Source organism: Saccopteryx bilineata, chromosome 1 (assembly GCF_036850765.1).
Source record: "Saccopteryx bilineata isolate mSacBil1 chromosome 1, mSacBil1_pri_phased_curated, whole genome shotgun sequence".
Lineage (NCBI taxonomy): Eukaryota > Metazoa > Chordata > Mammalia > Chiroptera > Emballonuridae > Saccopteryx > Saccopteryx bilineata.
Genome location: NC_089490.1, coordinates 207,492,972 through 207,510,103, shown reverse-complemented (window position 1 = coordinate 207,510,103; position 17,132 = coordinate 207,492,972).

The window sequence follows — 17,132 nt, the reverse complement described above, 5'->3', positions numbered from 1 at the left end:
TTTCTTCAATGCTTAGCATGTCATGGGCTAATTATATTTGCAGAATGCTAAAATAGTTAAATTGAATTATTAAGGAAAGTTCAATTCACTTAGGAAAGTAGAGAAATATCTAACACATTTGAGGGAAAAAATGTCAAATTATTTAGAAAAAAACAAATATTGCATTTGAAGAGGAAAAGTTTAGTATCTGGAATATTCAGTCTGTAAGCCACCTCATTTCCTGCTAATGAGATGTAAACTGGTTTTCTTATGACTAGCAGAGACTGTTGACCTTCCAAATATAAATATTAAGGGAAATGGTGACTTAAAGGGTTAAAAGAGAAATGATGGGCCAAACTAAGAAAAAGAATATTCCCCCAAAGTGAGGTCTATTATTCTACTGGACAGTTTCCTAGGGTTATCACAGAAGCCTGAAAATGAAGCAGATAATAATGTAACAGAAAAAAATGTTTTGTCATTGTCAGGGGAGATGGGCTAGATGAATTTAATTGGAGTTTTCTGTCTCCCATTTTTAGATCTCTAAGAATAACAGCACCACAGATGAAGGTGTGCTTTGCAGTCTGTTCATTATTTAAAAATAAAATAAAATTGTTACTGCCTCTGGTGAAAAAAAATGCACCTAAAATTCACCTAACAGAAATGGTGAGCAAAAGGTACAAAGTAAAACAATATAATTCCCCTCTACTAATGTTTGTTATGGAAAAGATTTTATTAGGTATATTTTTATAACCTATCAAGGCTATTTCCTAATTATACTGCTTTGAAGCCTGCAAACCTTTTTCCATTATAAATTTAGGACTCAAAACACTAACAAATTGGTCCTTAATATATAGTACCTTTCTATCTGTGAACCTCCAAGGACTTTAAAATATTAATGTAGTAGTTCATTGTCATAAAAGAAGGTCTTACAGGCCTTAGGGGAGGTTGCACAGTTCGCTCTTAGTCACACAAGTGAGATGCTAGGTGAACATATGTTTAAAAATATGGTTCTTATCACTTTGCCTGTTCTATGTACATTTTTTTCTCTTTGAGAGAGAAAGAGAGAGGGAGGGACAGATAGACAGGAAGGAAGAAAGTTGAGAAGCATCAATTTATTTTTTGTATTTTTCTGAAGTTAGAAGAGGCGAGGCAGTCAGACAGATTCCTGCATGCGCCTGACCTGGATCCACCCACCATGCCCACCAGGGTGCAATGCTCTGCCAGTCTGGGGCCTGCTCTACTGTGGCCAGAGCCATTCTAGCACCTGAGGCAGAGGCCAAGGAGCCATCCTCAGCACCTGGGCCAACTTTGCTCCAGTGGAGCCTTGGCTGCGGGAGGGGAAAAGAGTGATAGAGAGGAAGGAGAGAGGGTAAGGTGGAGAAGCAGATGAGCATCTCTCCTGTGTGCCCTGGTCGGGAATCAAACCCGGGACTTCCACATGCTGGGCTGATGCTCCACTGCTAAGCCAACTGGCCAGGGCCAAGAAGCATCAATTTGTAGTGGTGTTACTTTAGTTGTTCATTGTTTGCTTTTCATATGTGCCTTGACTAGGGGGCTCAAGCTGAAAGGGTGACCCCTTGCTCAAGCCTGAGACCATGGTATCATGTTGGTGATCCCATGCTCATGTGGTGACCCCACATTCAAACTGGATGAGCCTGTGCTCAAGCTGATGACCTTGGGGTTTCAAACCTGGATCCTCAGCATCCCAGGTTGATGCTCTATCCACTGTACCACCGGTCAGGTTAGGCACAAATTCTTAAATGCTGAAATATAAACTTCTTGTACTGGTTCTCAGGCGTGATTTAAAAAGGCAGGTGATGCAGGCTTTAGATCACATGATCAGAAGAGTACAGCACCTTTTCCATCTACAGGCACCTGATGGAAATTATTATTTTTATTATTAATAAAAAATTATTATTATTATTTTTTAGTAAAATCCTTTTGTATTTTTATTTTTTAATTGAATTTTATTGGAGTGACACTGATTAATATAATTGTACAGGTTTCAAGTGTTCAATTCTATAACCTATGTCCCTATACCATATTGTGTGTTTATCCCAGCCCAAGTCAGGTCTTTGCACATTGCCACTTATCCCATCCCCCTATACTTATCTCCCCCAACCCACTACCCCCAACAGTCACCACACTATTTTCAGGCACTGATTTGAATGGAGCAGTACTCTTGAGTGACAGCGGTCTTATTGATTGTATAAGAGATGAGCTCAGGTAGCTAAGGACAGACCAGTGAGGTTTTGACCTTCCCTTCAGTCATACTGTACTGCCTTTTTTTAAATTTTAACTTTTAAAGACTTGAGAGGCAGACCACATCCATTCCTACACATCCAATTATTTCTTGAGTGAAAAACAAACTAAGATAGTCCCCATGAGTCATTCTTTCTATCATTAATATCTCAGGAATTCCACAGAAGGAAAATTATTTATTTATTTACATTCCACCCTTAATATTATTTTACTTAACAGATTAATGTAGACCCTAAAAAACTGTACACAATGTTCATCATTTAAAACCATCACCTAATGAAGAAGACACTATGGCATACAAAGTTAATGTCTCTGCACTGTGCATACCTTGGGTGATCAGCAATGGCATCTGTATAATAAGTGAGTTTTCATAAACAGGGAAGGAAAAGAAAAGGTCAGCGCTGGAGTTGTAAGATGGATAAGATAAACAGTGGTCCTGGTCTTTTAGAAGAGTGGTTTCTAAAACTGCTGAACTGCTGACCATCAACTGAGTACAATATTGTTTGGAATGTGTTCCTAAAATTGTTTACCTATAAAATATCAGAATATTTTGAAGTATGACTATAAAACATTCCATAACAAAAATTTTTAAAGAGTGAAAATTTTAAAACATCATTTTTTTTTTTTTGCAACATTAATGGATTGCACTGAGTACCCTATGAGGTCTATACACCCATTCTGGAGACCACCAGGGAAAATATCACAGACCAAGGAAGGCAACTATACAAATAGTGACCAATAATACAAAAGTATGAGCACTATAATGGACAAATACAGACTCCAATGGAGGGGCAGAGCAGGTTAAAGCTAATGTGGCCTCAAAGAGGTAGAAAGAAACTAGAGCTGTTTTAAAGGATGAAAATACATTTAGGAAGCATAGAAGGTGGCCATTCTAGGAAGAAATGGACAAAGATACCAGAGAAAACTTGTTTGGGGAACTATTGTGTTTGATAAAGAACTCTAAGTTTGGAGGCTTAGAGACCTAGTGGGGATAGGGACACTGGGCATTACAAAATGAGACTGGAGGGGCAGCCAAAAGTAGACAATGAAATGTCCTCTGTGCTAAGTAAACTTTGGTTTCCATCATTCTGTAAAACAGGAGTTAAAAGCAAAAGCTTTCAGCTGGCAATGGGTGCTTTCTTAAGGCAAAGTTAGATCTGCCTGAAGACATTCAAATGAGGGGAAGGAGGAAAGAAGAGGAAGAAAAGAGAAGAAAGAACCCTCTGTGCAAGCCAAACACGACATCCGAAATGCGGTCATGTCTCTGGATTCGGGGCCATAGAGACCTATGCAAGTTCTTCTAATAAGGCAGAGTCAAGTGATGCTTGGGTTCAGATTCTGAAGAGGCCATTCCGGCAGGAGTGTGAAGGCTACAGTAGGTGAGGGGAACCTGGAGGCAAGGAGGTCAAGTCTCTGTTGTATTAGATGGGACCAGCTGCCAATTTGGAGAGGCTCAGTGTACAATACAAGGGCTGTTATTCAAAAAGCAGAAAAACAGTTCCATTAAAGGTACTAAAATAGAAGACTTTCTCCTTTCTTCAGCAGTCTCTCTCTCTCTCTCTCTCTCTCTCTCTCTCTCTCTCTCTGTCTGCTGTGGTGTGTTTAATTTGCTATTTAATGTCATGTTCCCTCGGGCATAGTACAAGTGCAGACCTTTCCACCAGGGCCCCACAGCCCATGACTCAGGATGGGGGTGGCCGGTGGGCTGCCAGGCTGCCTCTCCCAGCTACCAAATCCACCTGCCATGCCCTGGCCTGGGGCAGGGAAGTGGGAACAGGCCTTCTCCTTTCCACAGCTGTCATTGCAACTCACTAGGTACCTGCTGGGGATGGGTAAAAGGCCTGCCCCAACTAAGCTGTGGCATCTGGTCACCTGCCAGACATCAGTGAAGCTGACAGGCAGAGACGAGGAGGGTCCTGCCAAATCTTTCTCCTGAGATGAGACTCCACAGAATGCACAGTTCAACCCATGTTTTTCTTATGTTTGTGCACAGGCCCCCGCCAGGGTCAGAAAGTAACAGATGTGGCTGGGTATGGCAGAGAGGGAGGAGGCTGGCTGGGCTTCCAGGGGTGGGGTGTGGACAGTGTAGACTCCATCCCAGGAAGGCAGCAGGAGGTGAGGCTGTGCTTTGGTTCCAAGTCCTTGTGCATGCTCGTTGTCCTATGGGCTTCATCAACAAAACAGAAATCCAAAGATGACTCATGAAGAATTTTGAGATGGCAGCCACAGAGAATTAAACTCTGGCAGCAGGCTCTGTGCACTGCACTGGTCTCATGTTCATGAAGCCAGGTCTGTGACTAGTTCAGGGGAAGAATAACAGTCTGATAATTGAAGTCTCTAAGTGGCAGCCGGGCTGGGATGAATGAATTTGAAGAGAGACAAAGATCTGATGACAGAATTTGGGAAGAAGGAGAAGAGTATACTATGGTTCTTAGATTTTTGGCTCTGGGGACTGAAGAAATTTGAAGTACTACAAAGTTAGAAGTTCAGGCAAAAAAGAGTTCTGGGGAAAATGCAAGTGAATACAGTTTGGGGTGAGCTGAATTTAAATTACTATGGGACATCAGAACTAAGTGTGAGTACACGACAGAGGACTGTTTAGAAGAAGATTCTCCAAAACAACATTGCTTTCTCTTTCCTGATGTGTTGATCATTAATTTCACTCCTAGACAATAATAAAAAGATTTTTCTAATGTAAAAATCTCAGCATTCTCCCATTAAACCAGCCCACATATAAAACATCATATAAGAATACAGAGTCAGAGGTAGACTATATACACAATTAAAAGGTCAAACAGTTTATTTAATAGACACAAACTTATGAGAGAGATTATAAAATATACAAGATATGAATGAGTCTGGATGAGAAAATTTACAAAAATTAAAAAATACCCCATATATGGACACTTGGGCTGTTTCCAGATCTTTGCTATTGTGAACAATGCTGCCACAAATATAGGGGTGCATTTCTCATTTTGGAACAGTGCTATGGTGTTCTTAGGGTATATTCCTAAAAGTGGGATAGCTGGGTCAAAAGGCAGTTCGATTTTTAATTATTTGAGGAATCTCCATACTGTTTTCCACAGTGGCTGCACCAGTTTGCATTCCCACCAGCAGTGCAGGAGGGTTCCCTTTTCTCCACATTTTCGCCAAGTGTCTGTCAGTGGACAAGTGGATTAAAAAGCTTTGCTATATATACACTATGGAATACTACTCAGCCATAAGAAATGATGACATCAAATCATTTACAATAACATGAATGAAACTTGATAACATTATACTGAGTGAAATAAGTAAATCAGAAAAAACTAAGAACTATGTGATTCCATACATAGATGGGACATTAAAATGAGGCTCAGAGACATGGATAAGAATGTGATGGTAACCAGGGGGGAGGGGAGGGGCACAAAAAAAACAGATAGAAGGTGACAGAAGACAATTTGACATTGGGTGAGTGGTATGCAACACAATCAAATGTCAAAACTCTGGAGATATTTTCTCTGAACATTATGTACCCTGATTTATCAATGTCACCCCATTAAAATTAATTTAAAAAGTAAATAATTTATAGAAATAAAAAAATACCCCATATATATGACTGTCATAATTTGCCTTTTTTCTTTTAAAACCAAATGTCATGCTTTCTATGTCTATATGCTTGAGTGAAAATGTACGAAACTATCTTCCTTATAACAGGCAAAATTATGGTAGTTCACATAAAAATGCAAATATGCAAAATATCACTAATGAGCACTTAAAAATTGTAGAAAATAAGCAGCCACTATATAATGAAATTCATATTATTGTCTTTTTTCCTCCACAAATACATTTTATGTAACCCAATATATCCAAAATATTACCATTTCAATTTGTAATCAAGATTACACATCCCATCAAATTCCCCCTTTTGAAGCATACAATTTAGGGGTTGTTGCATATTCAAAAAGTTGCATAATCACCACCACAGTCTAATTTCAGAACACTTCATCATTCCAAAAGACATCCTGTACCTATTAGCAGTCACATGCCATCTCAACCCCTAGCAACATTAATCTATTTTCTTCTTCTATGGATTTGTCTATTCTGAACATTTCATATAAATAGAATCATACAGTATATCTATGGCCCATTGTGACTGACTTCACTCATTTAACATAATGTTTTCAAGATTCATCCATGTGGTAGCATGAGAAGCAGTACTTCATTCTTTTTATGGTGGAATAATACTCCATTGTATGGACAGACAACACTTGGTATAGCTGATGAATATTTGGGTTGTGTCTACTTTTGGGCTATTACAACATACAGGATTTTGTGTGCACACATCTTCAATTTTCAAATAGAATTGCTAGGTCATGTGGTAACTCTATGTTTAACCCTTTGAGGAATTGTCAAATTGTTTTCTCAAATGTATGCACCACTTTACACTCCTTCCAGCAAGATATGAGGGTCCCAATTTCCCCACATCCTCACCTGCACTTATTATTGTCTCTTTTTTATTATAGCCATCCTAGTGTGTACAAAGTGATATCGCACTATGGCTTTGATTTGCATTTCCCTAATGACTCAGATCACCTTTCTATATATCTATTGGCCATTTACATACCTTCTTTAAAGAAATGTCTATTCAAATCCTTTTGGAGCCTTTTTTTCTTTTTTTATTTATATTTAAGTCTGAATGATATTTTATTTTTTGGTTATTTTTTGTTATTTTTCTATTATAAATAAATTTTTATTAATTTTAATGGGTGACATCAATAAATCAGGGTACATATATTCAAAGAAAACATGTCCAGGTTATCTTGTCATTCAATTCTGTTGCATACCCATCACCCAAAGTCAGATTGTCCTCCGTCGCCTTCTATCTAGTTTTCTTTGTGCCCCTCACCCTCACCCTCCTTTCCTCCCCCTACCCCCCATAACCACCACACTTGTCCATGTCTCTTAGTCTCATTTTTATGTCCCACCAATGTATAGAATCCTGCAGTTCTTGGTTTTTTCTGATTTACTTATTTCACTCTGTATAATGTTATCAAGATCCCACCATTTTGTTGTAAATGATCCAATGTCATCATTTCTTATGGTTGAATAGTATACCATGGTGTATATGTGCCACATCTTCTTTATCAAGTCTTCTATTTTATTTTACAGTGATTAAAGCCTTTAAGCAAACTCTTGGCCAATACAGCAAGAATCCATAAAAGAGTTGTGTCCTTAACATGTTCACTAAGTCCAAGTTGGCACCATCACCATGCCAAATCCCTGAAAAATGCAACCCAACCCCAGTTCAGTCTGTTAGGAGCTGTCACAAGGAGCAGGAGTCCAGGAAAAGTCCATATCCAGGAAAAGTCTGCATGGCACTGGAATTGTTGTCACAATTCTATACTTTGCAGCTCACGTCCAAGTCCCAATGACTATTGCTTCTAGCTGGTAGTGATTCAGGTAGACTGAAAAAGCCATCTGCAGCATGGGTGGAGATGGAGTTTCTGTTCTCCTCTGCCTGGAGAGATGAGACCAGGTTGCTTTTCCATGGAGCTCTGCAACTGTGGCTTGGTAAAGAGAACCTTGGAATACACTAAGTTGGGTGGCAAAGGTAGATTCATAATAGAAGTTGGCAAAAGGGGGAAAGAGAGCTCTAAATTAGGAGTAGGTCCCAGCCTGAAATATGTGTGAGGCATTGAGGTAGGAGGAATAGAGGAAACACTATATATTAAACAAAGCAGCAGAAAATAGGACTATCAACAACCACAGCAGAGATCTTTGAGGGAAGAATAAAAAACCTGACTATTCAGACAAGACATAGTTAAGTGGCCCTTGTGCAAATAAGATCAGTTTACCTGCTTCTTGGAAGAAATACCCTAGGCTCGTCCACAGTGTCATAGATGGGGCCAATGGCCCTGGGCACCTTCAGCCTTCAGTGGCAAACCCCAGCATTCTGGGCAAGGTTAGGTCATAGGTGGCTGGAGCAGGGCTGGAAGAGACTGAACCCTCCCTTAGAGGAGCAAGGGGGAAGCCTAACTTTCAGTGTCCCTGTTTCCTCACAGCAGAGGCATGTAAGTCTGGCAGGCTTTAGCTCAATGACCTTCCTTTCCACTATTGAAGCAGGACCCAGAGGGCATCCTATGAGACCCCTTTGGAGCATTGGAGCCTATAAGGGGGTATCCTAAAAGCTGGTAGTTCCCCTGATCTCTATTGGGCTTTTTCTGCCTCTTGGTATCTTAAAAGCCAAGCTCAGAAGATCTCACTGAGGGGTTTGAGGATCCCCATCCACCTATATAAATCTTTTCCATATATCTGGAGCTATTTGGAAAAAGACAAAACAGTGTTATTAGCTGGATCAAATAAAGGAAGGTAGTTTGCAGGCGAAAAAGATTTGGTGTCTCCTGTTCATCAGCATTCAAAAGAAATTTAAAAAATTTTAAGTAAAAAGTATGATATGATAGACCCATAGGAGTTCCAGGATATGACTCCTCCCTTTAAAAATTGGCCTTAAAATATTTTCTGGGTACATTTTAATAATACCTTGACTTTAAAGATTGTAAGAAATACACATAATTCGAAAGGTTTGACAAAATACAGTAAATGCTTTTGCTCCATATGCAGGAGCATTGTCAGTTTAACCAGTTTAGGAAATCCAATAATAGAACAATGCCTACAGACAATGAGCTATAACATGCTTAGCAGCCTCTCCTGTTCTGACAGAGGTTACTATAAATCCAGAATATGTATCCACTGTAACGTGGACATAGGACTCTTTGCCAACTGAAGGTATATGAATAACATCCATTTGCCAAAATTGTCCTGGTAGGGGTCCTTGAGGGTTAACTCCAAATGAAGGGACAGATTGTAGTATAGGATCCCTTGGACAGGATTTCCCAATCTGCTGTGCTGCTTCCTGAGAAAGTTGAAACTGTTTACACAGGGCTGCAGAGTTGTGGTGATGAATAGTATGAGACTGAATTGCTCAATCTGTCATGGTTGCTCCAAATAATTTTCTTTTGGGTAGCTTGATCCACAAGGGCATTCCCTTGTGCTAAAGCTCCAGGGAGCATAAAGTGAGCTCAAGTATGTCCTATAAAACATGGAGCTCTATGTTGACACAAGTCTTTGAAGAAGGAGGAACTGCTGAAATAGTTCATCAGCATTTGTCCCTAAGACAGCAGTCTTTACAGTGGAAACACCATAAGTAAATATTTGCTGTCTGTATATAGATTAAAGGGGGAATATGGCAAATGCTGAAAAGCCATAATAATGGCATATAATTCTAGTCTTTCAGCTGATTTTAAATTGACAGTTTCAGTATAAAGTTGTCCATTGATTTGCAAGAGCGATTTGCCATTTAGTGGAAGTTTCCCAGAGCCATTGTTGTTGATCCTTTGAAAAAAGGAAAAACAATAATTTTGAGGCTCAAAACCTATAAGCTGTAAGGGTCACCTATGCCTCTTGATAATCCAGGAGGCAACAAGATCAAAATATGGAAGTGTATTCCATGGGCTATTAGATGGTTCAATGTGCCCAAGCTGTAGCTGCTCTTGTACCAATTGAGCAGCTGCCCTAAGTTTCTCCTGAGAGAGGGGACATTGGTCTACCCATACGGGATTATCTGATTTCTAAGTAATTGGGTCTGCACAATGCATTATTGAGATAGCATGAGCTACCAAAGCCCCTATGCTAAATTTTGATATCCTAATCCACACCTTCTGGCATTGGGTGCCACTTCTATGGGGGTGAGAATTCCTCGCTGTTCTTTCCCTAGTCCTTTGGTGGGCAAGAATTCCAGATCAAGCTGACTGGTACTGGCTGAGTACTGACTAAACCATTAGGACTGACAAGCAATTCTCCCATATTTTTTAAAACATCTCTACCCCACAAATTAACTGGCCATCCAGGGAGCACATAAGGCTTAAAAAATCCAGAATGACCTTCTTAATCTTCCCAATGTAGAAAACTAGACCTTTGTTGAGGGGATTTACTCTGCCCTATACCTTATAATTCTGTGGCTGCTGCATGAGTGGGCCAGGAAGGAGGCCAATGTAGTTTAGCAATAACAGATACATCAGCTCCAGTATCTAAAAAAGTCCTTTAAATTTATGCTCATGTATTGTTAGTTCCATTTCAGGGTGTTCCTGACCTATTTTTTTTAAATCCAATTGGCAAAATCAGAGGAGCGAAATCACCAATTTTCTTGGGGCCCCTTTTGCAGGATGTGGCCTGAAAAGCAGAATTAGCCTCCTTATACTATTCTTCTAACTGCCTGAATTAGCCGTGAGACAAATTCTTTTTTTTTTATTAATTTTAATGGGGTGACATTGATAAAATTATCTTCCATCACCTTCTAACTGGTTTTCTTTGGAGCCTTTTCTTTTAATAGCCACTCAACGGTCTGACAAAAAAATTATAGTAATATCTTAATTATATAAGCTATTTGAAATGAAGTTTCTTTAAAATAAAATTAGCAGATAATTAATATAAAACAAATTTAAAATCCAGTGGCATGGTACTGGCTCTGGCAATAGAGTGAAAGGGCCTGGAGGCAGAAAGGGACCTCGGCAGCCTTAGCAGTGACCAGTAATACCTGTACCTTGCTGAGCACAAGAACAGCTGAGTAGTACAAAACTGCCTTTCTGGACAGCTAATCCTAGCAAAATCAAGATGTTGGCAAGGGTTCCTTTCTATCTCTCTAGCTTCCCAACTTCTATGAAAGAGAAAAGCATCTGATACCAGTTATACATAGTAGCTAATTATATGCCCCCTTAAGCAGGCATTATGCCTTCATAACGTTTACTTCTGAGTGCAAAATGAAAGTTGTTAAGCCTCCGTTTAATGGTAGAGCAGAAAACAAATATCCATGCTTTGAGGCAGAGGGACTTAGCGTACACTACCCATAGGAGTGAGCTGTGAGTCCTTCCCGTCCTCTCTCCCAGACAGCCCTGTCTGCTGGGTGGGGTGGGTAGGACCCGCCACCAGCTAGCACTGCAGCAAACCTATTTCTAGGACTGCCCACAGATTGAGGGGGTTTCCATCATTCTCTGAATATTTCAAGTTTAGAATCACGGCACCAATCCTTGCCATTCCTGCTCTCTTTTCCTCCAGGTATTTGTCATTTCCCTCTATCCCCCTTAAGGAGTCACAATGAATCTTACTTCTTTTTTCTCTGCTCCAAATTTTACATTTCTAGGATATTTATCATAAAGAGGTTTTAAAATTACACCCTTTCTGATTATGAAATGATTTGAAGGGATAGTTAATATTTAATATCTTCAGTCTATAATTTTTTCTGATATCCCTATGTTTATTACATTATTTTTAACTCTGATAGTAATATTTTGATAGACATGTAATATGAATATATTAATATATTATATATTCATACATATATGAATATAAATATACCCTTTATTAAAGGAGGTATCAGCAGGATGATCCTATTATGGATTTTAAGTCCATGTGGATAGTCAGTAAAGAGAAGGAAGAAAAATGGATATAGACTATTAAGCAGTAGAGGATAGAACTTCAAGGGTCCTAGAATATAATAGCAATGAGAATACAAAACCTGAAATCATTAAGCAGCTTGAATGCTATGAATTCAAAAGGACTATTTCATTCCTGAGGCTGAGATTTTCAGGCTGGTCAGAGGTTACACCATACTACAATAAAGCCAATGTTTTGTAATACAGACTGGTTCCCTGAATTGACAGTGGCAAACACTTAAGAGGGAAAACTAATAGGCAACACAGCAATCTGTTTGTGAGCAACACCAGGCCAGTGAAAAAGTTATCAGACTTGAAGGTACAAAAGAAAGCACTGATGTCTATGGGAAAGACATTGACTAAAATGAGTTCCTAATATTTTAACCAATCATTTAGACAAATAGTTCCAAACTCTGGGTGCATGTTAGAGTCTTCCAGGAAGTTTTTAAAAAAATAAAGGTAATCAGGTTCTAGTCCAGAGATTTTTGTTTAACTGGTCTGAGGTGGAAGCTAGGCATTAGTAATGTTTTTGGAGTTCCTTGGGTGATTTTTTTAAGGTATAGTTAGAGTTGAAATCCACTGGTTTGGACAATGACCACTGTCTGGTCTTTAAGTGAGCATGAAGCTTTCTGACTCTTTTTTTAATTTGGAAAAACAAAGATCTTATTAAGGATTGTATTGATCTTATTGAGGATTCTATTCAAAACAGAGACCAATATTAACTGTGCCTGAAATCTCAAAACTTGAGAGAGGATGTAACACTTCTTTTTACACAGGGATTTAACTTAGTCTACATTTATTATTCTAAAGCATTATTCTCTTCTGAAAACTATGCAAAGGTTTCATCTTTTGACAGTCTTTTGTATCTAACACATATATCTGATTGGGCATGCTCAGGTGTCCCTGTGACAAGAACACAAGGAAGGTTTCAGAGAGATTGAGCTACTGCTTCAGTTTAGCTATGTTTTCTGGTTGTCTTGGCATATACTTTAGTGCCTGAATTCTTTCAGAGCCAAGCTCAAAGCTGATACAAATGAAGTACCTGCAACTGCATTGTGTTATGTTCACACGGAGGCCAACTCAGACTCCTGTGCTATGGAAATGAGAACACCAACCCAAGCACCTGGCCCGGAACACAGGCAGTTTTCTTTTAGCCAAAACTAAACTGATGGCATCGTCTAAGGAGAAATGATTAAATAATTTATAAATATCAATAGTTACTTTATAAATAGGATATTAAAGGAGGCTGTTCCAAAATCTAAGGCAATGTTAAACAAACACAATTACAAGACATGGTCATTTTCCCTTTCTGAATTAAATTATAAGTACCTAAATAACTTTTTATGAGTTTTTTCATTTCTTCCTATTAATAACCCCTGTGATATTTAAATGTAGTTTTAACAATATACAAAACATAGAATGGATATCTTATTTAAAGAAAAACATAAATATGACAATGGTAAAAAAGTCTACTAAGATGTTAAAAAACAGGATCTTTAAAAAGAGGTAAAAACTATTCAAATGACTAAAATTGTTCTTGAAGAATCTAACAGTCAGAACTCAAATCTGCAAAAACATTGTGAGCTTATAAATATATATGACATCTAAAAAAGGCTCAAAGGCCTGACTTGTGGTGGTGCAATGGCTAAAGAGTTGACCTAGAATTCAGAGGTTGCCAGTTTAAATCCCTGGGCTTGCCTGGTCAAGGCACATATGGGAGTTGATGCTTCCTGCTCCTGCTCCATTCTCTCTCTCTCTCTCTCTCTCTCTCTCTATTGCTCTCTCTCCCCTCTTTAAAATGAACAAATAAAATCTTTAAAAAAAAAAAACTAAAATAGGCCCTGGCCGGTTGGCTCAGCGGTAGAGCGTCGGCCTGGTGTGTGGGGACCCGGGTTTGATTCCCGGCCAGGGCACATAAGAGAAGCGCCCATTTGCTTCTCCACCCCCTCCCTTCTTCCTCTCTGTCTCTCTCTTCCCCTTCCGCAGCCAAGGCTCCATTGGAGCAAAGATGGCCCGGGCGCTGGGGATGGCTCCTTGGCCTCTGCCCCAGGCGCTAGAGTGGCTCTGGTCGCGGCAGAGCGACGCCCCGGAGGGGCAGAGCATCACCCCCTGGTGGGCAGAGCGTCGCCACTGGTGGGCGTGCCGGGTGGATCCCGGTCGGGCGCATGCGGGAGTCTGTCTGACTGTCTCTACCCGTTTCCAGCTTCAGAAAAATACAAAAAAAAAAAACCAACAAAACAAAACAAAAAAAAACCACTAAAATAAATAAATAAATAAAATAAAAAGGGCTCAAAGAAATAGCCACATAAACAAATCAACAATTAAAGAAAATTATCTAGTTTTACTTCCCAATATAAGTAGATAGAGTATACACTATATACATAGAATTCAATAGCCCTGAATTCCAAATACAAATACAAATCTCTTTGTTAAGTAAAAAATATATTCTGCACAGGTACACTACTTACTCCAAATGATCTCTCAGTGGTTATTAAATGGTTTAGCAATCTATCTGACTGGAGACATCACCAGGAATACCAAAAGAATAAGTGTAAGAGATACTCGATTATGGCCTTGAGTAATTCATGCATATTTTGTCCATTCAAAACTATTTGTTAAGTGTCTACTATGTATAAGATACTCAGTGTTAGGCACTGAGGTAGCAACAAAGATGACTAGACAAGATATTCATTGTCTAATGAGGAACACAGACCTATAGACAGATACCATTTTTGATCTGTAGTTGGGAATCTGTGTGTGCAGAGGGATGACTTAAGTGATACACAAATTTTCCATTGCTGGGGTGGTCGGTGCCTCTAATCCCCCCCATTATTTAAGGGTCAATAGTAATTACACTTAAAATTAAAGTGAAGAAATACAGGGTTAGAGGAGAGGCAGAAGAGTTATCCTGAAAATTGCTGCTTTTTCTTTTGGCTATGATTAAAGTACCAATACATTTAAACATTCCTAAAAACCAAGTTATTGCCTTAACCTACAGGTTTAGTGTCTATATAAGTTCCCCTCTTTCATTTCTTATGTCCTCATTTTTAAACTTGTTGACTCTACTGTCTACCATGGGCTTCCCTGCTGTGGGCTCACTGCTATAGTTACTCTTTGGCTCCTTTCTGCTTATCCAGCAGCATCTGCAGGATAAAAGCAACTCTCACCCCCTGGCTTCTCCTGGGTCTCCCTGAGGCTAACCCTTTCTGCAGAACTATCAGCAGTGTCAGCTGATAGCCACAGGTGGGTGCTGGGCTGGCCCTCCACTGAATGAGAGCCCCACCTATCACTGAGTGATGGCAAGAGGAAAAAGAGTCACTTGGGGAAAAGTCAAGTAATTTATCAATATTTCCCAATATTTATACAACTTGGTTTAGCTTTTGAGCCAAGACAAGTATTTCTTTTTTTCCCTCAAATATTTCAATAAACAAATCTCTAATGCTTTAGCAGCCAGCAAAATTTAGTTGAGCTTGATAAACAAACATAATCAGTCTTGTCCCAACTTATTTTTCCAGCCTCTCTATTGCCATTAGTGCCTGTATGCTTTTTGATTCCTGCCTCACTGAACCCTTTCCAAATTCCCTGAAAGCATTAACTACCTTATGGAGTGTGTCTTTCCAAAATGCTGTTCTCTCAGCCTGGAATACTCTTCGTCCCTTGTCAATTATTTTCATACAGCCTTTGAATCTCAGCTCAAATAATGGCTCCTTGGCAAAGCCTTAGCTTACACAGTGCATTGTTAAAAGCCCATGTCACAATGCTTACCTACCTCCTATGAATCTGGTCTCTTGCTACTAGACTATAAGTTCTCAGGGAGTACAACATTCTGTGTTCATTTCTGCTTTTCCAGTACCAAGTATAATGCCAAGAAAGTACCAATAATTGGTAAATCACCAATACTTTGTCCAAAGTAAGCACTCAATAAGTGTGTCATTGTCAATAATTTCAGTCGAGGCTTGCTAAAATCTATTTCATCTGCTCTGTTCTCTCTAAGCTTGAAAATATCACTAAGAAGAATAGGGCCCTTTCAGGGAGTCCACTACTAGCTGCTTTTTGGGCTCACCTGATGAGTAGTGAACCTGCTGCTCACCATAGGAAAAACTCCTGCGCCCTAGAGCCACAAGCACTTGTGCTTAAACCTCACTTCTGCCCCTTCAAGAAAGTTAACGTGGAAATGATCTTCTTTGTGATACTGCAGAAGTAACTTAAAGTCAAGTATCTCAAATTTCGATTCCTTTCTGTACTGCTTTCCCATATTCAGAGAGTCAATTGTGATACCAATTACAAAAGTATTTTGTGGTGATCTAAAAATTAGACAAAGTTCTTACTGGCACTACATTTAAGTGATGTAGTCACTGTAAGGTATTTTTCCCCAGCCGAAAAGGAAGGAACAGGGCTCAGAGCCACAAAGTGTGAAATAACAAAAAGGCTTTATTCAGTACAGAGCGCGCATCCTGCCTAGCAAGGTTCCCTGGCCCCGAGGTAAGATGGAGGCCAGGGAAGTTGCATGGCTTAAACAGAGTGGGAGATATTTAAAGGGGTCCCTCTAGGGAAGTGGAGCTAACATGATGTCGGGAGCCGATCAACGACTGCTGGCTGACAAGGTCACAGCAGGAGAAGACCCACAACTGCTAGCTGACAAGGTCACAGCAGGAGAAGACCCACAACTGCTGGATGACAAGGTCACAGCAGAAGAAGACCCACAACTGCTGGCTGACAAGGTCACAGCAGAAGAAGATCAAAAACTGCTGATTGACAAAGTCACAGCAGAGAAGACCAAAGGCTGCGGGTTGACAAAGTCACCGCAAAGGAAAGGCACAACGATACTTCCCCCTTTGACTTTTTGAATTAATCTGGCCTTATATCCCCCCCCTTTTCTGGGTGTGTGCTATTATTTATAGCACAGGGATAATAGTACCGTGCTTTCCCTGTAGATTCATAGGAATTTCTTTGGAAATGAGACAGAGGGTGTGAGTTCCACAGAGAAGCCTGTAAGCCCCTTGAACTGGGCTCATAAACATAAGAGGCTGGCTATGATATCCCTCGTAAAGGGTTAAGTTTGTAGGAGAATTTCTTCTTAATCATGTTAGAAAGAATAGATTGTGACTTGTGTATGGGTAGAAGGCAGTGGCTGTGCACAGAGCACCTTTCCGCCTTCACTTAATTCATCATCTTTCCTCCCTAGCCTTTTCATGTGATAGAGTAGAGAAACTTTCCTTTCTTCTTGCTTACCTGACCTGCAGATGGTGGAACACTCTGAGAAGAATATAGTTAGAACTTAACTAGTGTGTGAATATAGTAAGTAAATAAATAAAATTTGACTGGACAATAGAATCTTAGGTAAGGTGTTATGGAATGGCCCATTGCATGGCCTGGGATGGGAATGCAGTCAGCAAGAATGTTTTGCTAAGAGACTTGTTT